At 33.8% G+C, this 20,176-nt stretch overlaps 10 non-coding genes across 10 annotated transcripts; all 10 read left to right on the forward strand.

Moving 5' to 3' along the window:
* The first annotated feature begins 607 nt into the window (after positions 1-607).
* Positions 608-679, forward strand: TRNAD-GUC (transfer RNA aspartic acid (anticodon GUC)). The gene has a single exon. It is a non-coding gene; the product is annotated as a tRNA-Asp (tRNA).
* Positions 680-3,792: 3,113 nt separating this feature from the next.
* TRNAD-GUC (transfer RNA aspartic acid (anticodon GUC)) lies at positions 3,793-3,864 on the forward strand. The gene has a single exon. It is a non-coding gene; the product is annotated as a tRNA-Asp (tRNA).
* Positions 3,865-6,979: 3,115 nt separating this feature from the next.
* Positions 6,980-7,051, forward strand: TRNAD-GUC (transfer RNA aspartic acid (anticodon GUC)). The gene has a single exon. It is a non-coding gene; the product is annotated as a tRNA-Asp (tRNA).
* A 1,521-nt stretch (positions 7,052-8,572) lies between these two features.
* Positions 8,573-8,644, forward strand: TRNAD-GUC (transfer RNA aspartic acid (anticodon GUC)). Its single transcript has one exon. It is a non-coding gene; the product is annotated as a tRNA-Asp (tRNA).
* A 1,526-nt stretch (positions 8,645-10,170) lies between these two features.
* Positions 10,171-10,242, forward strand: TRNAD-GUC (transfer RNA aspartic acid (anticodon GUC)). Its single transcript has one exon. It is a non-coding gene; the product is annotated as a tRNA-Asp (tRNA).
* A 1,523-nt stretch (positions 10,243-11,765) lies between these two features.
* On the forward strand, positions 11,766-11,837 carry TRNAD-GUC (transfer RNA aspartic acid (anticodon GUC)). The gene has a single exon. It is a non-coding gene; the product is annotated as a tRNA-Asp (tRNA).
* Positions 11,838-13,356: 1,519 nt separating this feature from the next.
* On the forward strand, positions 13,357-13,428 carry TRNAD-GUC (transfer RNA aspartic acid (anticodon GUC)). The gene has a single exon. It is a non-coding gene; the product is annotated as a tRNA-Asp (tRNA).
* A 1,522-nt stretch (positions 13,429-14,950) lies between these two features.
* TRNAD-GUC (transfer RNA aspartic acid (anticodon GUC)) lies at positions 14,951-15,022 on the forward strand. Its single transcript has one exon. It is a non-coding gene; the product is annotated as a tRNA-Asp (tRNA).
* A 2,021-nt stretch (positions 15,023-17,043) lies between these two features.
* TRNAD-GUC (transfer RNA aspartic acid (anticodon GUC)) lies at positions 17,044-17,115 on the forward strand. The gene has a single exon. It is a non-coding gene; the product is annotated as a tRNA-Asp (tRNA).
* A 1,523-nt stretch (positions 17,116-18,638) lies between these two features.
* On the forward strand, positions 18,639-18,710 carry TRNAD-GUC (transfer RNA aspartic acid (anticodon GUC)). Its single transcript has one exon. It is a non-coding gene; the product is annotated as a tRNA-Asp (tRNA).
* The last annotated feature ends 1,466 nt before the right edge of the window (positions 18,711-20,176 follow it).

A 20,176-nucleotide genomic window follows, 5' to 3' on the forward strand; every position in this document is an offset into this window, starting at 1 on the left:
ATGAAGACAATCATTGTAAAACTTTTGAGTTGCTTGGAAAAAAAGGATTTTTCAGTTTTTACAGATGGTATTCTTTTGAGGAAAAAATAGAAAATGAACTGATGTGTTGTCCTCGTTGGTATAGTGGTGAGTATCTCTGGTCGTCATGCAGGAGACCAGGGTTTGATTCCCTGATGGGGAAAGTTTTTATTTTTAATTGCTGACAATTTCATTTTTTTAATTCCTTATTTTTCATATTTGCTATTTTTGAATCTTCTTCAACGGCACCAACACAAGTTTACAGATCATCACCTTCTTCATTACTGAATCACTTTGAGAACGTTTTTCCAACAGTATCCGCCAAAGAGAATGGTTTGCTCAAAAATAAAACTTTCATTTGAAGAAAACATTTTGCTTGATTGTCAGAGTGGCTGCATTTTTCGAGAAAATTTTTGTGTGGGGAAGCAATTTCAATGTGACATATTTTTGGATTTTCTCACAGGACAAACACCAAAACTAATGAAGACAATCACTTGAAAACTTTTGAATCGCTCGGAAATGAAGGATTTTTCAGTTTTTACAGATGGAATTCTTTTGAGGAAAACATAGAAAACAAGCTAATGTGTTTTCCTCGTTAGTATAGTGGTGAGTATCCCTGCTTGTCACGCAGGAGACCAGGGTTCGATTCCCTGACGGGGAGCGTTTGTTATTTTTAATTGTTGACAATTTCATTTTTTGAATTCCTTATTTTCAATGTTTAATATTTTTGAGTCTTCTTCAGTGGCACAATCAAAAGTTTTCAGATCATCACCTTCATTACTGTATCACCTTGAGAATGCTTTTCCAACAGTATCTGCCAAAAAGAATGGTTTGCTCAAAAATAAAACTTTCATTTGAAGAAAACATTTTGCTTGATTGGCAGAGTGGCTGCATTTTTCGAGAAAATTTTTGTGTGGGGAAGCAATTTCAATGTGATGTATTTTTGGATTTTGTCACAGGACAAACACCAAAACTAATGAAGACAATCACTTGAAAACTTTTGAATCGCTCGGAAATGAAGGATTTTTCAGTTTTTACAGATGGTATTCTTTTGAGGAAAAAATAGAAAAGGAACCAATATGTTGTCCTCGTTGGTATAGTGGTGAGTATCCCTGCTCATCATGCAGGAGACCAGTGTTTGATTCCCTGATGGGGAGAGTTTTTTATTTTTAATTGCTGACAATTTCATTTTTTTAATTCCTTATTTTTCATATTTGCTATTTTTGAATCTTCTTCAATGGCACTAACACAAGTTTACAGATCATCACCTTCTTCATTACTGAATCACTTTGAGAACGTTTTTCCAACAGTATCCGCCAAAGAGAATGGTTTGCTCAAAAATAAAACTTTCATTTGAAGAAAACATTTTGCTTGATTGTCAGAGTGGCTGCATTTATCGAGAAAATTTTTGTGTGGGGAAGCAATTTCAATGTGATGTATTTTTGGATTTTATCACAGGACAAACACCAAAACTAATGAAGAAAATCACTTGAAAACATTTCAGTCGTTTGGAAATACAGGATTTTTCAGTTTTTACAGATGGTATTCTTTTGAGGAAAACATCGAAAACTCGCTGCTGTGTTGTTCTCGTAATTGTAGTGGTGAGTATCCCTGCTTGTCATGCAGGAGACCAGATTTGATTCCCTGATGGGAGGAGTTTTTTATTTTTAATTGTCGACAATTTCATTTTTTGAATTCCTTATTTTCAATATTTGATAGTTTTGAATCTTTTTCAATGGCACCAACACAAGTTTACAGATCATTTATTTTTAAATGCCGACAATTTTATTTCTAAATTCCTGATTTTCAATGTTTAATATTTTTGAGTCTTCTTCAGTGGCACAATCAAAAGTTTGCAGATCATCACCTTCATAACTGTATCACCTTGAGAACGCTTTTCCAACAGTATCCCCCAAAATGAATGGTTTGCTCAAAAATAAAACTTTCATTTGAAGAAAACATTTTGCTTGATTGTCAGAGTGGCTGCATTTTTCGAGAAAGTTTTTGTGTGGGGAAGCAATTTCAATGTGATGTATTTTTGGATTTTATCACAGGACAAACACCAAAACTAATGAAGACAATCACTTGAAAACTTTTGAATCGCTCGGAAATGAAGGATTTTTCAGTTTTTACAGATGGAATTCTTTTGAGGAAAACATGGAAAACAAGCTAATTTGTTGTCCTCGTTAGTATAGTGGTGAGTATCCCTGCTTGTCACGCAGGAGACCACGGTTCGATTCCCTGACGGGGAGCGTTTTTTTATTTTTAATTGCTGACAATATCATTTTTTGAATTCCTTATTTTTAATCATTGATATTTTTGAATCTTCTTCAACGGCACCAACACAAGTTTGCAGATCATCAGCTTCTCAATGACTGAATCACTTTGAGATCGTTTTACAACAGTATCCGCTAAAAAGAATGGTTTGCTCAAAAATAAAAGTTTCATTTGAAGAAAACATTTTGCTTGATTGTCAGAGTGGTTGAATTTTTCGAGAAAATTTTTGTGTGCGGAAGCAATTTCAATGTGATGTATTTGTGGATTTTTTCACAGGGCAAACACCACAACGAATGAAGACCATCACTTGAAAACATTTCAGTCGTTTGGAAATACAGGATTTTTCAGTTTTTACAGATGGTATTCTTTTGAGGAAAACATCGAAAACTCGCTGCTGTTTTGTTCTCGTAATTGTAGTGGTGAGTATCCCTGCTTGTCATGCAGGAGACCAGGTTTTGATTCCCTGATGGGAGGAGTTTTTTATTTTTCATTGTCGACAATTTCATTTTTTGAATTCCTTATTTTCAATATTTGATATTTTAGAATCTTTTTCAATGGCACCAACACAAGTTTACAGATCATTTATTTTTAAATGCCGACAATTTTATTTCTAAATTACTGATTTTCAATGTTTAATATTTTTGAGTCTTCTTCAGTGGCACAATCAAAAGTTTGCAGATCATTACCTTCATTACTGAATCACTTTGAGAACGCTTTTCCAACAGTATCCCCCAAAATGAATAATTTGCTCACAAATAAAAGTTTCATTTGAAGAGAACATTTTCCTTGATTGTCAGAGTGGATGAATTTTTCGAGAGAATTTTTGTGTGGGGAAGCAATTTCAATATGATGTATTTGTGGATTTTATCGCAGGGCAAACACCGCAACTCATGAAGACAATCATTGTAAAACTTTTGAGTTGCTTGGAAAAAAAGGATTTTTCAGTTTTTACAGATGGTATTCTTTTGAGGAAAAAATAGAAAATGAACTGATGTGTTGTCCTCGTTGGAATAGTGGTGAGTATCTCTGGTCGTCATGCAGGAGACCAGGGTTTGATTCCCTGATGGGGAAAGTTTTTATTTTTAATTGCTGACAATTTCATTTTTTTAATTCCTTATTTTTCATATTTGCTATTTTTGAATCTTCTTCAACGGCACCAACACAAGTTTACAGATCATCACCTTCTTCATTACTGAATCACTTTGAGAACGTTTTTCCAACAGTATCCGCCAAAGAGAATGGTTTGCTCAAAAATAAAACTTTCATTTGAAGAAAACATTTTGCTTGATTGTCAGAGTGGCTGCATTTTTCGAGAAAATTTTTGTGTGGGGAAGCAATTTCAATGTGACATATTTTTGGATTTTCTCACAGGACAAACACCAAAACTAATGAAGACAATCACTTGAAAACTTTTGAATCGCTCGGAAATGAAGGATTTTTCAGTTTTTACAGATGGAATTCTTTTGAGGAAAACATAGAAAACAAGCTAATGTGTTTTCCTCGTTAGTATAGTGGTGAGTATCCCTGCTTGTCACGCAGGAGACCAGGGTTCGATTCCCTGACGGGGAGCGTTTGTTATTTTTAATTGTTGACAATTTCATTTTTTGAATTCCTTATTTTCAATGTTTAATATTTTTGAGTCTTCTTCAGTGGCACAATCAAAAGTTTTCAGATCATCACCTTCATTACTGTATCACCTTGAGAATGCTTTTCCAACAGTATCTGCCAAAAAAGAATGGTTTGCTCAAAAATAAAACTTTCATTTGAAGAAAACATTTTGCTTGATTGGCAGAGTGGCTGCATTTTTCGAGAAAATTTTTGTGTGGGGAAGCAATTTCAATGTGATGTATTTTTGGATTTTGTCACAGGACAAACACCAAAACTAATGAAGACAATCACTTGAAAACTTTTGAATCGCTCGGAAATGAAGGATTTTTCAGTTTTTACAGATGGTATTCTTTTGAGGAAAAAATAGAAAAGGAACCAATATGTTGTCCTCGTTGGTATAGTGGTGAGTATCCCTGCTCATCATGCAGGAGACCAGTGTTTGATTCCCTGATGGGGAGAGTTTTTTATTTTTAATTGCTGACAATTTCATTTTTTTAATTCCTTATTTTTCATATTTGCTATTTTTGAATCTTCTTCAATGGCACTAACACAAGTTTACAGATCATCACCTTCTTCATTACTGAATCACTTTGAGAACGTTTTTCCAACAGTATCCGCCAAAGAGAATGGTTTGCTCAAAAATAAAACTTTCATTTGAAGAAAACATTTTGCTTGATTGTCAGAGTGGCTGCATTTATCGAGAAAATTTTTGTGTGGGGAAGCAATTTCAATGTGATGTATTTTTGGATTTTATCACAGGACAAACACCAAAACTAATGAAGAAAATCACTTGAAAACATTTCAGTCGTTTGGAAATACAGGATTTTTCAGTTTTTACAGATGGTATTCTTTTGAGGAAAACATCGAAAACTCGCTGCTGTGTTGTTCTCGTAATTGTAGTGGTGAGTATCCCTGCTTGTCATGCAGGAGACCAGATTTGATTCCCTGATGGGAGGAGTTTTTTATTTTTAATTGTCGACAATTTCATTTTTTGAATTCCTTATTTTCAATATTTGATAGTTTTGAATCTTTTTCAATGGCACCAACACAAGTTTACAGATCATTTATTTTTAAATGCCGACAATTTTATTTCTAAATTCCTGATTTTCAATGTTTAATATTTTTGAGTCTTCTTCAGTGGCACAATCAAAAGTTTGCAGATCATCACCTTCATAACTGTATCACCTTGAGAACGCTTTTCCAACAGTATCCCCCAAAATGAATGGTTTGCTCAAAAATAAAACTTTCATTTGAAGAAAACATTTTGCTTGATTGTCAGAGTGGCTGCATTTTTCGAGAAAATTTTTGTGTGGGGAAGCAATTTCAATGTGATGTATTTTTGGATTTTATCACAGGACAAACACCAAAACTAATGAAGACAATCACTTGAAAACTTTTGAATCGCTCGGAAATGAAGGATTTTTCAGTTTTTACAGATGGAATTCTTTTGAGGAAAACATGGAAAACAAGCTAATTTGTTGTCCTCGTTAGTATAGTGGTGAGTATCCCTGCTTGTCACGCAGGAGACCACGGTTCGATTCCCTGACAGGGAGAGTTTTTTTTATTTTTAATTGCTGACAATATCATTTTTTGAATTCCTTATTTTTAATCATTGATATTTTTGAATCTTCTTCAACGGCACCAACACAAGTTTGCAGATCATCAGCTTCTCAATGACTGAATCACTTTGAGATCGTTTTACAACAGTATCCGCTAAAAAGAATGGTTTGCTCAAAAATAAAAGTTTCATTTGAAGAAAACATTTTGCTTGATTGTCAGAGTGGTTGAATTTTTCGAGAAAATTTTTGTGTGCGGAAGCAATTTCAATGTGATGTATTTGTGGATTTTTTCACAGGGCAAACACCACAACGAATGAAGACCATCACTTGAAAACATTTCAGTCGTTTGGAAATACAGGATTTTTCAGTTTTTACAGATGGTATTCTTTTGAGGAAAACATCGAAAACTCGCTGCTGTTTTGTTCTCGTAATTGTAGTGGTGAGTATCCCTGCTTGTCATGCAGGAGACCAGGTTTTGATTCCCTGATGGGAGGAGTTTTTTATTTTTCATTGTCGACAATTTCATTTTTTGAATTCCTTATTTTCAATATTTGATATTTTAGAATCTTTTTCAATGGCACCAACACAAGTTTACAGATCATTTATTTTTAAATGCCGACAATTTTATTTCTAAATTACTGATTTTCAATGTTTAATATTTTTGAGTCTTCTTCAGTGGCACAATCAAAAGTTTGCAGATCATTACCTTCATTACTGAATCACTTTGAGAACGCTTTTCCAACAGTATCCCCCAAAATGAATAATTTGCTCACAAATAAAAGTTTCATTTGAAGAGAACATTTTCCTTGATTGTCAGAGTGGATGAATTTTTCGAGAGAATTTTTGTGTGGGGAAGCAATTTCAATATGATGTATTTGTGGATTTTATCACAGGGCAAACACCGCAACTCATGAAGACAATCATTGTAAAACTTTTGAGTTGCTTGGAAAAAAAGGATTTTTCAGTTTTTACAGATGGTATTCTTTTGAGGAAAAAATAGAAAATGAACTGATGTGTTGTCCTCGTTGGTATAGTGGTGAGTATCTCTGGTCGTCATGCAGGAGACCAGGGTTTGATTCCCTGATGGGGAAAGTTTTTATTTTTAATTGCTGACAATTTCATTTTTTTAATTCCTTATTTTTCATATTTGCTATTTTTGAATCTTCTTCAACGGCACCAACACAAGTTTACAGATCATCACCTTCTTCATTACTGAATCACTTTGAGAACGTTTTTCCAACAGTATCCGCCAAAGAGAATGGTTTGCTCAAAAATAAAACTTTCATTTGAAGAAAACATTTTGCTTGATTGTCAGAGTGGCTGCATTTTTCGAGAAAATTTTTGTGTGGGGAAGCAATTTCAATGTGACATATTTTTGGATTTTCTCATAGGACAAACACCAAAACTAATGAAGACAATCACTTGAAAACTTTTGAATCGCTCGGAAATGAAGGATTTTTCAGTTTTTACAGATGGAATTCTTTTGAGGAAAACATAGAAAACAAGCTAATGTGTTTTCCTCGTTAGTATAGTGGTGAGTATCCCTGCTTGTCACGCAGGAGACCAGGGTTCGATTCCTTGACGGGGAGCGTTTGTTATTTTTAATTGTTGACAATTTCATTTTTTGAATTCCTTGTTTTCAATGTTTAATATTTTTGAGTCTTCTTCAGTGGCACAATCAAAAGTTTGCAGATCATCACCTTCATTACTGTATCACCTTGAGAATGCTTTTCCAACAGTATCTGCCAAAAAAGAATGGTTTGCTCAAAAATACAACTTTCATTTGAAGAAAACATTTTGCTTGATTGGCAGAGTGGCTGCATTTTTCGAGAAAATTTTTGTGTGGGGTAGCAATTTCAATGTGATGTATTTTTGGATTTTGTCTGGGACAAACACCAAAACTAATGAAGACAATCACTTGAAAACTTTTGAATCGCTCGGAAATGAAGCATTTTTCAGTTTTTACAGATGGTATTCTTTTGAGGAAAACATAGAAAACAAGCTAATGTGTTTTCCTCGTTAGTATAGTAGTGAGTATCCCTGCTTGTCACGCAGGAGACCAGGGTTCGATTCCTTGATGGGGAGCGTTTGTTATTTTTAATTGTTGACAATTTCATTTTTTGAATTCCTTATATTTCATATTTGCTATTTTTGAATCTTCTTCAATGGCACTAACACAAGTTTAAAGATCATCACCTTCTTCATTACTGAATCACTTTGAGAACGTTTTTCCAACAGTATCCGCCAAAGAGAATGGTTTGCTCAAAAATAAAACTTTCATTTGAAGAAAACATTTTGCTTGAATGTCAGAGTGGCTGCATTTATCGAGAAAATTTTTGTGTGGGGAAGCAATTTCAATGTGATGTATTTTTGGATTTTATCACAGGACAAACACCAAAACTAATGAAGAAAATCACTTGAAAACATTTCAGTCGTTTGGAAATACAGGATTTTTCAGTTTTTACAGATGGTATTCTTTTGAGGAAAACATCGAAAACTCGCTGCTGTGTTGTTCTCGTAATTGTAGTGGTGAGTATTCCTGCTTGTCATGCAGGAGACCAGATTTGATTCCCTGATGGGAGGAGTTTTTTTTATTTTTAATTGTCGACAATTTCATTTTTTGAATTCCTTATTTTCAATATTTGATAGTTTTGAATCTTTTTCAATGGCACCAACACAAGTTTACAGATCATTTATTTTTAAATGCCGACAATTTTATTTCTAAATTCCTGATTTTCAATGTTTAATATTTTTGAGACTTCTTCAGTGGCACAATCAAAAGTTTGCAGATCATCACCTTCATTACTGTATCACCTTGAGAACGCTTTTCCAACAGTATCCCCAAAAATGAATGGTTTGCTCAAAAATAAAACTTTCATTTGAAGAAAACATTTTGCTTGATTGTCAGAGTGGCTGCATTTTTCGAGAAAATTTTTGTGTGGGGAAGCAATTTCAATGTGAAATATTTTTGGTTTTTCTCAAAGGACAAACAGCAAAACTAATGAAGACAATCACTTGAAAACTTTTGAATCGCTCGGAAATGAAGGATTTTTCAGTTTTTACAGATGGAATTCTTTTGAGGAAAACATAGAAAACAAGCTAATGTGTTTTCCTCGTTAGTATAGTGGTGAGTATCCCTGCTTGTCACGTAGGAGACCAGGGTTCGATTCCCTGACGGGGAGCGTTTGTTATTTTTAATTGTTGACAATTTCATTTTTTGAATTCCTTGTTTTCAATGTTTAATATTTTTGAGTCTTCTTCAGTGGCACAATCAAAAGTTTGCAGATCATCACCTTCATTACTGTATCACCTTGAGAATGCTTTTCCAACAGTATCTGCCAAAAAAGAATGGTTTGCTCAAAAATACAACTTTCATTTGAAGAAAACATTTTGCTTGATTGGCAGAGTGGCTGCATTTTTCGAGAAAATTTTTGTGTGGGGTAGCAATTTCAATGTGATGTATTTTTGGATTTTGTCACAGGACAAACACCAAAACTAATGAAGACAATCACTTGAAAACTTTTGAATCGCTCGGAAATGAAGCATTTTTCAGTTTTTACAGATGGTATTCTTTTGAGGAAAAAATAGAAAATGAACTAATGTGTTGTCCTCGTTGGTATAGTGGTGAGTATCCCTGCTCATCATGCAGGAGACCAGGGTTTGATTCCCTGATGGGGAGAGTTTTTTTTATTTTTAATTGCTGACAATTTCATTTTTTTAATTCCTTATATTTCATATTTGCTATTTTTGAATCTTCTTCAATGGCACTAACACAAGTTTAAAGATCATCACCTTCTTCATTACTGAATCACTTTGAGAACGTTTTTCCAACAGTATCCGCCAAAGAGAATGGTTTGCTCAAAAATAAAACTTTCATTTGAAGAAAACATTTTGCTTGATTGTCAGAGTGGCTGCATTTTTCGAGAAAATTTTTGTGTGGGGAAGCAATTTCAATGTGATGTATTTTTGGATTTTATCACAGGACAAACACCAAAACTAATGAAGAAAATCACTTGAAAACATTTCAGTCGTTTGGAAATACAGGATTTTTCAGTTTTTACAGATGGTATTCTTTTGAGGAAAACATCGAAAACTCGCTGCTGTGTTGTTCTCGTAATTGTAGTGGTGAGTATCCCTGCTTGTCATGCAGGAGACCAGATTTGATTCCCTGATGGGAGGAGTTTTTTTATTTTTAATTGTCGACAATTTCATTTTTTGAATTCCTTATTTTCAATATTTGATAGTTTTGAATCTTTTTCAATGGCACCAACACAAGTTTACAGATCATTTATTTTTAAATGCCGACAATTTTATTTCTAAATTCCTGATTTTCAATGTTTAATATTTTTCAGTTTTCTTCAACCGCACCAACACAAGTTTGCAGATCATCACCTTCTTCATTCCTGAATCACTTTGAGAACGCTTTTCCAACAGTATCCGCCAAAAAGAATGGTTTGCTCAAAAATAAAACTTTCATTTGAAGAAAACATTTTGCTTGATTGTCAGAGTGGCTGCATTTTTCGAGAAAATTTTTGTGTGGGGAAGCAATTTCAATGTGATGTATTTTTGGATTTTATCACAGGACAAACACCAAAGCAAATGAAGACAATCACTTGAAAACTTTTGAATCGCTCGGAAATGAAGGATTTTTCAGTTTTTACAGATGGAATTCTTTTGAGGAAAACATAGAAAAGAAGCAAATGTGTTGTCCTCGTTAGTATAGTGGTGAGTATCCCTGCTTGTCACGCAGGAGACCAGGGTTCGATTCCCTGACGGGGAGCGTTTTTTTTATTTTTAATTGCTGACAATATCATTTTTTGAATTCCTTATTTTTAATAATTGATATTTTTGAATCTTCTTCAACGGCACCAACACAAGTTTGCAGATCATCACCTTCTCAATGACTGAATCACTTTGAGATCGTTTTACAACAGTATCCGCTAAAAAGAATGGTTTGCTCAAAAATAAAAGTTTCATTTGAAGAAAACATTTTGCTTGATTGTCAGAGTGGTTGAATTTTTCGAGAAAATTTTTGTGTGCGGAAGCAATTTCAATGTGATGTATTTGTGGATTTTTTCACAGGGCAAACACCACAACGAATGAAGACCATCACTTGAAAACATTTCAGTCGTTTGGAAATACAGGATTTTTCAGTTTTTACAGATGGTATTCTTTTGAGGAAAACATCGAAAACTCGCTGCTGTTTTGTTCTCGTAATTGTAGTGGTGAGTATCCCTGCTTGTCATGCAGGAGACCAGGTTTTGATTCCCTGATGGGAGGAGTTTTTTATTTTTCATTGTCGACAATTTCATTTTTTGAATTCCTTATTTTCAATATTTGATATTTTAGAATCTTTTTCAATGGCACCAACACAAGTTTACAGATCATTTATTTTTAAATGCCGACAATTTTATTTCTAAATTACTGATTTTCAATGTTTAATATTTTTGAGTCTTCTTCAGTGGCACAATCAAAAGTTTGCAGATCATTACCTTCATTACTGAATCACTTTGAGAACGCTTTTCCAACAGTATCCCCCAAAATGAATAATTTGCTCACAAATAAAAGTTTCATTTGAAGAGAACATTTTCCTTGATTGTCAGAGTGGATGAATTTTTCGAGAGAATTTTTGTGTGGGGAAGCAATTTCAATATGATGTATTTGTGGATTTTATCACAGGGCAAACACCGCAACTCATGAAGACAATCATTGTAAAACTTTTGAGTTGCTTGGAAAAAAAGGATTTTTCAGTTTTTACAGATGGTATTCTTTTGAGGAAAAAATAGAAAATGAACTGATGTGTTGTCCTCGTTGGTATAGTGGTGAGTATCTCTGGTCGTCATGCAGGAGACCAGGGTTTGATTCCCTGATGGGGAAAGTTTTTATTTTTAATTGCTGACAATTTCATTTTTTTAATTCCTTATTTTTCATATTTGCTATTTTTGAATCTTCTTCAACGGCACCAACACAAGTTTACAGATCATCACCTTCTTCATTACTGAATCACTTTGAGAACGTTTTTCCAACAGTATCCGCCAAAGAGAATGGTTTGCTCAAAAATAAAACTTTCATTTGAAGAAAACATTTTGCTTGATTGTCAGAGTGGCTGCATTTTTCGAGAAAATTTTTGTGTGGGGAAGCAATTTCAATGTGACATATTTTTGGATTTTCTCACAGGACAAACACCAAAACTAATGAAGACAATCACTTGAAAACTTTTGAATCGCTCGGAAATGAAGGATTTTTCAGTTTTTACAGATGGAATTCTTTTGAGGAAAACATAGAAAACAAGCTAATGTGTTTTCCTCGTTAGTATAGTGGTGAGTATCCCTGCTTGTCACGCAGGAGACCAGGGTTCGATTCCCTGACGGGGAGCGTTTGTTATTTTTAATTGTTGACAATTTCATTTTTTGAATTCCTTATTTTCAATGTTTAATATTTTTGAGTCTTCTTCAGTGGCACAATCAAAAGTTTGCAGATCATCACCTTCATTACTGTATCACCTTGAGAATGCTTTTCCAACAGTATCTGCCAAAAAAGAATGGTTTGCTCAAAAATAAAACTTTCATTTGAAGAAAACATTTTGCTTGATTGGCAGAGTGGCTGCATTTTTCGAGAAAATTTTTGTGTGGGGAAGCAATTTCAATGTGATGTATTTTTGGATTTTGTCACAGGACAAACACCAAAACTAATGAAGACAATCACTTGAAAACTTTTGAATCGCTCGGAAATGAAGGATTTTTCAGTTTTTACAGATGGTATTCTTTTGAGGAAAAAATAGAAAATGAGCTGTTTTGTCCTCGTTGGTATAGTGGTGAGTATCCCTGCTCATCATGCAGGAGACCAGTGTTTGATTCCCTGATGGGGAGAGTTTTTTTATTTTTAATTGCTGACAATTTCATTTTTTTAATTCCTTATTTTTCATATTTGCTATTTTTGAATCTTCTTCAATGGCACTAACACAAGTTTACAGATCATCACCTTCTTCATTACTGAATCACTTTGAGAACGTTTTTCCAACAGTATCCGCCAAAGAGAATGGTTTGCTCAAAAATAAAACTTTCATTTGAAGAAAACATTTTGCTTGATTGTCAGAGTGGCTGCATTTATCGAGAAAATTTTTGTGTGGGGAAGCAATTTCAATGTGATGTATTTTTGGATTTTATCACAGGACAAACACCAAAACTAATGAAGAAAATCACTTGAAAACATTTCAGTCGTTTGGAAATACAGGATTTTTCAGTTTTTACAGATGGTATTCTTTTGAGGAAAACATCGAAAACTCGCTGCTGTGTTGTTCTCGTAATTGTAGTGGTGAGTATCCCTGCTTGTCATGCAGGAGACCAGATTTGATTCCCTGATGGGAGGAGTTTTTTTATTTTTAATTGTCGACAATTTCATTTTTTGAATTCCTTATTTTCAATATTTGATAGTTTTGAATCTTTTTCAATGGCACCAACACAAGTTTACAGATCATTTATTTTTAAATGCCGACAATTTTATTTCTAAATTCCTGATTTTCAATGTTTAATATTTTTGAGTCTTCTTCAGTGGCACAATCAAAAGTTTGCAGATCATCACCTTCATAACTGTATCACCTTGAGAACGCTTTTCCAACAGTATCCCCCAAAATGAATGGTTTGCTCAAAAATAAAACTTTCATTTGAAGAAAACATTTTGCTTGATTGTCAGAGTGGCTGCATTTTTCGAGAAAATTTTTGTGTGGGGAAGCAATTTCAATGTGATGTATTTTTGGATTTTATCACAGGACAAACACCAAAACTAATGAAGACAATCACTTGAAAACTTTTGAATCGCTCGGAAATGAAGGATTTTTCAGTTTTTACATATGGAATTCTTTTGAGGAAAACATGGAAAACAAGCTAATTTGTTGTCCTCGTTAGTATAGTGGTGAGTATCCCTGCTTGTCACGCAGGAGACCAGGGTTCGATTCCCTGACGGGGAGTGTTTGTTATTTTTAATTGCTGACAATATCATTTTTTAAATTCCTTGTTTTTAATCGTAGATATTTTTGAATCTTCTTCAACGGCACCAACACAAGTTTGCAGATCATCACCTTCTCAATGACTGAATCACTTTGAGATCGTTTTACAACAGTATCCGCTAAAAAGAATGGTTTGCTCAAAAATAAAAGTTTCATTTGAAGAAAACATTTTGCTTGATTGTCAGAGTGGTTGAATTTTTCGAGAAAATTTTTGTGTGCGGAAGCAATTTCAATGTGATGTATTTGTGGATTTTTTCACAGGGCAAACACCACAACGAATGAAGACCATCACTTGAAAACATTTCAGTCGTTTGGAAATACAGGATTTTTCAGTTTTTACAGATGGTATTCTTTTGAGGAAAACATCGAAAACTCGCTGCTGTTTTGTTCTCGTAATTGTAGTGGTGAGTATCCCTGCTTGTCATGCAGGAGACCAGGTTTTGATTCCCTGATGGGAGGAGTTTTTTATTTTTCATTGTCGACAATTTCATTTTTTGAATTCCTTATTTTCAATATTTGATATTTTTGAATCTTTTTCAATGGCACCAACACAAGTTTACAGATCATTTATTTTTAAATGCCGACAATTTTATTTCTAAATTACTGATTTTCAATGTTTAATATTTTTGAGTCTTCTTCAGTGGCACAATCAAAAGTTTGCAGATCATCACCTTCATTACTGAATCACTTTGAGAACGCTTTTCCAACAGTATCCCCCAAAATGAATAATTTGCTCACAAATAAAAGTTTCATTTGAAGAGAACATTTTCCTTGATTGTCAGAGTGGATGAATTTTTCGAGAGAATTTTTGTGTGGGGAAGCAATTTCAATATGATGTATTTGTGGATTTTATCACAGGGCAAACACCGCAACTCATGAAGACAATCATTGTAAAACTTTTGAGTTGCTTGGAAAAAAAGGATTTTTCAGTTTTTACAGATGGTATTCTTTTGAGGAAAAAATAGAAAAAGAACTGATGTGTTGTCCTCGTTGGTATAGTGGTGAATATCTCTGCTCGTCATGCAGGAGACCAGGGTTTGATTCCCTGATGGGGAAAGTTTTTATTTTTAATTGCTGACAATTTCATTTTTTTAATTCTTTATTTTTCATATTTGCTATTTTTGAATCTTCTTCAACGGCACCAACACAAGTTTACAGATCATCACCTTCTTCATTGCTGAATCACTTTGAGAACGTTTTTCCAACAGTATCCGCCAAAGAGAATGGTTTCCCTGAAAAATAAAACTTTCATTTGAAGAAAACATTTTGCTTGATTGTCAGAGTGGCTGCATTTTTCGAGAAAATTTTTGTGTGGGGAAGCAATTTCAATGTGACATATTTTTGGATTTTCTCAAAGGACAAACACCAAAACTAATGAAGACAATCACTTGAAAACTTTTGAATCGCTCGGAAATGAAGGATTTTTCAGTTTTTACAGATGGAATTCTTTTGAGGAAAACATAGAAAACAAGCTAATGTGTTTTCCTCGTTAGTATAGTGGTGAGTATCCCTGCTTGTCACGCAGGAGACCAGGGTTCGATTCCCTGACGGGGAGTGTTTGTTATTTTTAATTGTTGACAATTTCATTTTTTGAATTCCTTATTTTCAATGTTTAATATTTTTGAGTCTTCTTCAGTGGCACAATGAAAAGTTTGCAGATCATCACCTTCATGACTGTATCACCTTGAGAATGCTTTTCCAACAGTATCTGCCAAAAAAGAATGGTTTGCTCAAAAATAAAACTTTCATTTGAAGAAAACATTTTGCTTGATTGGCAGAGTGGCTGCATTTTTCGAGAAAATTTTTGTGTGGGGAAGCAATTTCAATGTGATGTATTTTTGGATTTTGTCACAGGACAAACACCAAAACTAATGAAGACAATCACTTGAAAACTTTTGAATCGCTCGGAAATGAAGGATTTTTCAGTTTTTACAGATGGTATTCTTTTGAGGAAAAAATAGAAAAGGAACCAATATGTTGTCCTCGTTGGTATAGTGGTGAGTATCCCTGCTCATCTTGCAGGAGACCAGGGTTTGATTCCCTGATGGGGAGAGTTTTTTTTATTTTTAATTGCTGATAATTTCATTTTTTTAATTCCTTATATTTCATATTTGCTATTTTTGAATCTTCTTCAATGGCACTAACACAAGTTTAAAGATCATCACCTTCTTCATTACTGAATCACTTTGAGAACGTTTTTCCAACAGTATCCGCCAAAGAGAATGGTTTGCTCAAAAATAAAACTTTCATTTGAAGAGAACATTTTCCTTGATTGTCAGAGTGGATGAATTTTTCGAGAGAATTTTTGTGTGGGGAAGCAATTTCAATATGAAGTATTTGTGGATTTTATCACAGGACAAACACCACAACGAATGAAGACCATCACTTGTAAACATTTCAGTCGTTTGGAAATACAGGATTTTTCAGTTTTTACAGATGGTATTCTTTTGAGGAAAACATCGAAAACTCGCTGCTGTGTTGTTCTCGTTATTATAGTGGTGAGTATCCCTGCTTGTCATGCAGGAGACCAGGTTTTGATTCCCTGATGGGAGGAGTTTTTTATTTTTAATTGTCGACAATTTCATTTTTTGAATTCCTTATTTTCAATATTTGATATTTTTGAATCTTTTTCAATGGCACCAACACAAGTTTACAGATCATTTATTTTTAAATGCCGACAATTTTATTTCTAAATTCCTGATTTTCAATGTTAAATATTTTTGATTCTTCTTCAGTGGCACAATCAAAAGTTTGCAGATCATCACCTTCATTACTGAATCACTTTGAGAACGCTTTTCCAACAGTATCCCCCAAAATGAATAATTTGCTCACAAATAAAAGTTTCATTTGAAGAGAACATTTTCCTTGATTGTCAGAGTGGATGAATTTTTCGAGAGAGTTTTTGTGTGGGGAAGCAATTTCAATATGATGTATTTGTGGATTTTATCACAGGGCAAACACCACAACTCATGAAGACAATCATTGGAAAACTTTTGAGTTGCTTGGAAAAAAAGGATTTTTCAGTTTTTACAGATGGTATTCTTTTGAGGAAAAAATAGAAAATGAACTGATGTGTTGTCCTCGTTGGTATAATGGTGAGTATCTCTGGTCGTCATGCAGGAGACCAGGGTTTGATTCCCTGATGGGGAAAGTTTTTATTTTTAATTGCTGACAATTTCATTTTTTAAATTCCTTATTTTTCATATTTGCTATTTTTGAATCTTCTTCAACGGCACCAACACAAGTTTACAGATCATCACCTTCTTCATTACTGAATCACTTTGAGAACGTTTTTCCAACAGTATCCGCCAAAGAGAATGGTTTGCTCAAAAATAAAACTTTCAGTTGAAGAAAACATTTTGCTTGATTGTCAGAGTGGCTGCATTTTTCGAGAAAATTTTTGTGTGGGGAAGCAATTTCAATGTGACATATTTTTGGATTTTCTCACAGGACAAACACCAAAACTAATGAAGACAATCACTTGAAAACTTTTCAATCGCTCGGAAATGAAGGATTTTTCAGTTTTTACAGATGGAATTCTTTTGAGGAAAACATAGAAAACAAGCTAATGTGTTTTCCTCGTTAGTATAGTGGTGAGTATCCCTGCTTGTCACGCAGGAGACCAGGGTTTGATTCCCTGACGGGGAGCGTTTGTTATTTTTAATTGTTGACAATTTCATTTTTTGAATTCCTTATTTTCAATGTTTAATATTTTTGAGTCTTCTTCAGTGGCACAATCAAAAGTTTTCAGATCATCACCTTCATTACTGTATCACCTTGAGAATGCTTTTCCAACAGTATCTGCCAAAAAGAATGGTTTGCTCAAAAATAAAACTTTCATTTGAAGAAAACATTTTGCATGATTGGCAGAGTGGCTGCATTTTTCGAGAAAATTTTTGTGTGGGGAAGCAATTTCAATGTGATGTATTTTTGGATTTTGTCACAGGACAAACACCAAAACTAATGAAGACAATCACTTGAAAACTTTTGAATCGCTCGGAAATGAAGGATTTTTCAGTTTTTACAGATGGTATTCTTTTGAGGAAAAAATAGAAAATGAACTAATGTGTTGTTCTCGTAATTATCGTGGTGAGTATCCCTGCTCATCATGCAGGAGACCAGGGTTTGATTCCCTGATGGGGAGAGTTTTTTTATTTTTAATTGCTGACAATTTCATTTTTTTAATTCCTTATTTTTCATATTTGCTATTTTTGAATCTTCTTCAATGGCACCAACACAAGTTTACAGATCATCACCTTCTTCATTACTGAATCACTTTGAGAACGTTTTTCCAACAGTATCCGCCAAAGAGAATGGTTTGCTCAAAAATAAAACTTTCATTTGAAGAAAACATTTTGCTTGATTGTCAGAGTGGCTGCATTTTTCGAGAAAATTTTTGTGTGGGGAAGCAATTTCAATGTGATGTATTTTTGGATTTTATCACAGGACAAACACCAAAACTAATGAAGACAATCACTTGAAAACATTTCAGTCGTTTGGAAATACAGGATTTTTCAGTTTTTACAAATGGTATTCTTTTGAGGAAAACATCGAAAACTCGCTGCTGTGTTGTTCTCGTAATTGTAGTGGTGAGTATCCCTGCTTGTCATGCAGGAGACCAGATTTGATTCCCTGTTGGGAGGAGTTTTTTTTATTTTTAATTGCCGACAATTTCATTTTTTGAATTCCTTATTTTCAATATTTGATAGTTTTGAATCTTTTTCAATGGCACCAACACAAGTTTGCAGATCATTTATTTTTAAATGCCAACAATTTTATTTCTAAATTCCTGATTTTCAATGTTTAATATTTTTTAAGTCTTCTTCAGTGGCACAATCAAAAGTTTTCAGATCATCACCTTCATAACTGTTACACCTTGAGAACGCTTTTCCAACAGTATCCCCCAAAATGAATGGTTTGCTCAAAAATAAAACTTTCATTTGAAGAAAACATTTTGCTTGATTGTCAGAGTGGCTGCATTTTTCGAGAAAATTTTTGTGTGGGGAAGCAATTTCAATGTGATGTATTTTTGGATTTTATCACAGGACAAACACCAAAACTAATGAAGACAATCACTTGAAAACTTTTGAATCGCTCGGAAATGAAGGATTTTTCAGTTTTTACAGATGGAATTCTTTTGAGGAAAACATAGAAAACAAGCTAATGTGTTGTCCTCGTTAGTATAGTGGTGAGTATCCCTGCTTGTCACGCAGGAGACCAGGGTTCGATTCCCTGACGGGGAGCGTTTTTTATTTTTAATTGTTGACAATTTCATTTTTTGAATTCCTTATTTTTAATCATTGATATTTTTGAATCTTCTTCAACAGCACCCACACAAGTTTGCAGATCATCACCTTCTCAATGACTGAATCACTTTGAGATCGTTTTACAACAGTATCCGCTAAAAAGAATGGTTTGCTCAAAAATAAAAGTTTCATTTGAAGAAAACATTTTGCTTGATTGTCAGAGTGGTTGAATTTTTCGAGAAAATTTTTGTGTGCGGAAGCAATTTCAATGTGATGTATTTGTGGATTTTTTCACAGGGCAAACACCACAACGAATGAAGACCATCACTTGAAAACATTTCAGTCGTTTGGAAATACAGGATTTTTCAGTTTTTACAGATGGTATTCTTTTGAGGAAAACATCGAAAACTCGCTGCTGTGTTGTTCTCGTAATTATGGTGGTGAGTATCCCTGCTTGTCATGCAGGAGACCAGGTTTTGATTCCCTGATGGGAGGAGTTTTTTATTTTTAATTGTCGACAATTTCATTTTTTGAATTCCTTATTTTCAATATTTGATATTTTTGAATCTTTTTCAATGGCACCAACACAAGTTTACAGATCATTTATTTTTAAATGCCGACAATTTTATTTCTAAATTCCTGATTTTCAATGATTAATATTTTTGATTCTTCTTCAGTGGCACAATCAAAAGTTTGCAGATCATCACCTTCATTACTGAATCACTTTGAGAACGCTTTTCCAACAGTATCCACCAAAATGAATGGTTTGCTCAGAAATAAAAGTTTCATTTGAAGAGAACATTTTCCTTGATTGTCAGAGTGGATGAATTTTTCGAGAAAATTTTTGTGTGCGGAAGCAATTTCAATATGATGTATTTGTGGATTTTATCACAGGGCAAACACCACAACTCATGAAGACAATCATTGGAAAACTTTTGAGGTGCTTGGAAATATAGGATTTTTCAGTTTTTACAGACAGTATTCTTTTGAGGAAAACATAGAAAACAAGCTAATTTGTTGTCCTCGTTAGTATAGTGGCGAGTATCCCTGCTTGTCATGCAGGAGACCAGGGTTTGATTCCCTGATAGGGAGAGTTTTTTTATTTTTAATTGCTGACAATTTCATTTTTTTAATTCCTTATTTTTCATATTTGCTATTTTTGAATCTTCTTCAACGGCACCAACACAAGTTTACAGATCATCACCTTCTTCATTACTGAATCACTTTGAGAACGTTTTTCCAACAGTATCCGCCAAAGAGAATGGTTTGCTCAAAAATAAAACTTTCATTTGAAGAAAACATTTTGCTTGATTGTCAGAGTGGCTGCATTTTTCGAGAAAATTTTTGTGTGGGGAAGCAATTTCAATGTGACATATTTTTGGATTTTCTCACAGGACAAACACCAAAACTAATGAAGACAATCACTTGAAAACTTTTGAATCGCTCGGAAATGAAGGATTTTT

The sequence above is a fragment of the Eptatretus burgeri genome, chromosome 3 (genome assembly GCF_056783735.1).
Source record: "Eptatretus burgeri isolate ZD-2024b chromosome 3, Ebu_testis_v1, whole genome shotgun sequence".
Lineage (NCBI taxonomy): Eukaryota > Metazoa > Chordata > Myxini > Myxiniformes > Myxinidae > Eptatretus > Eptatretus burgeri.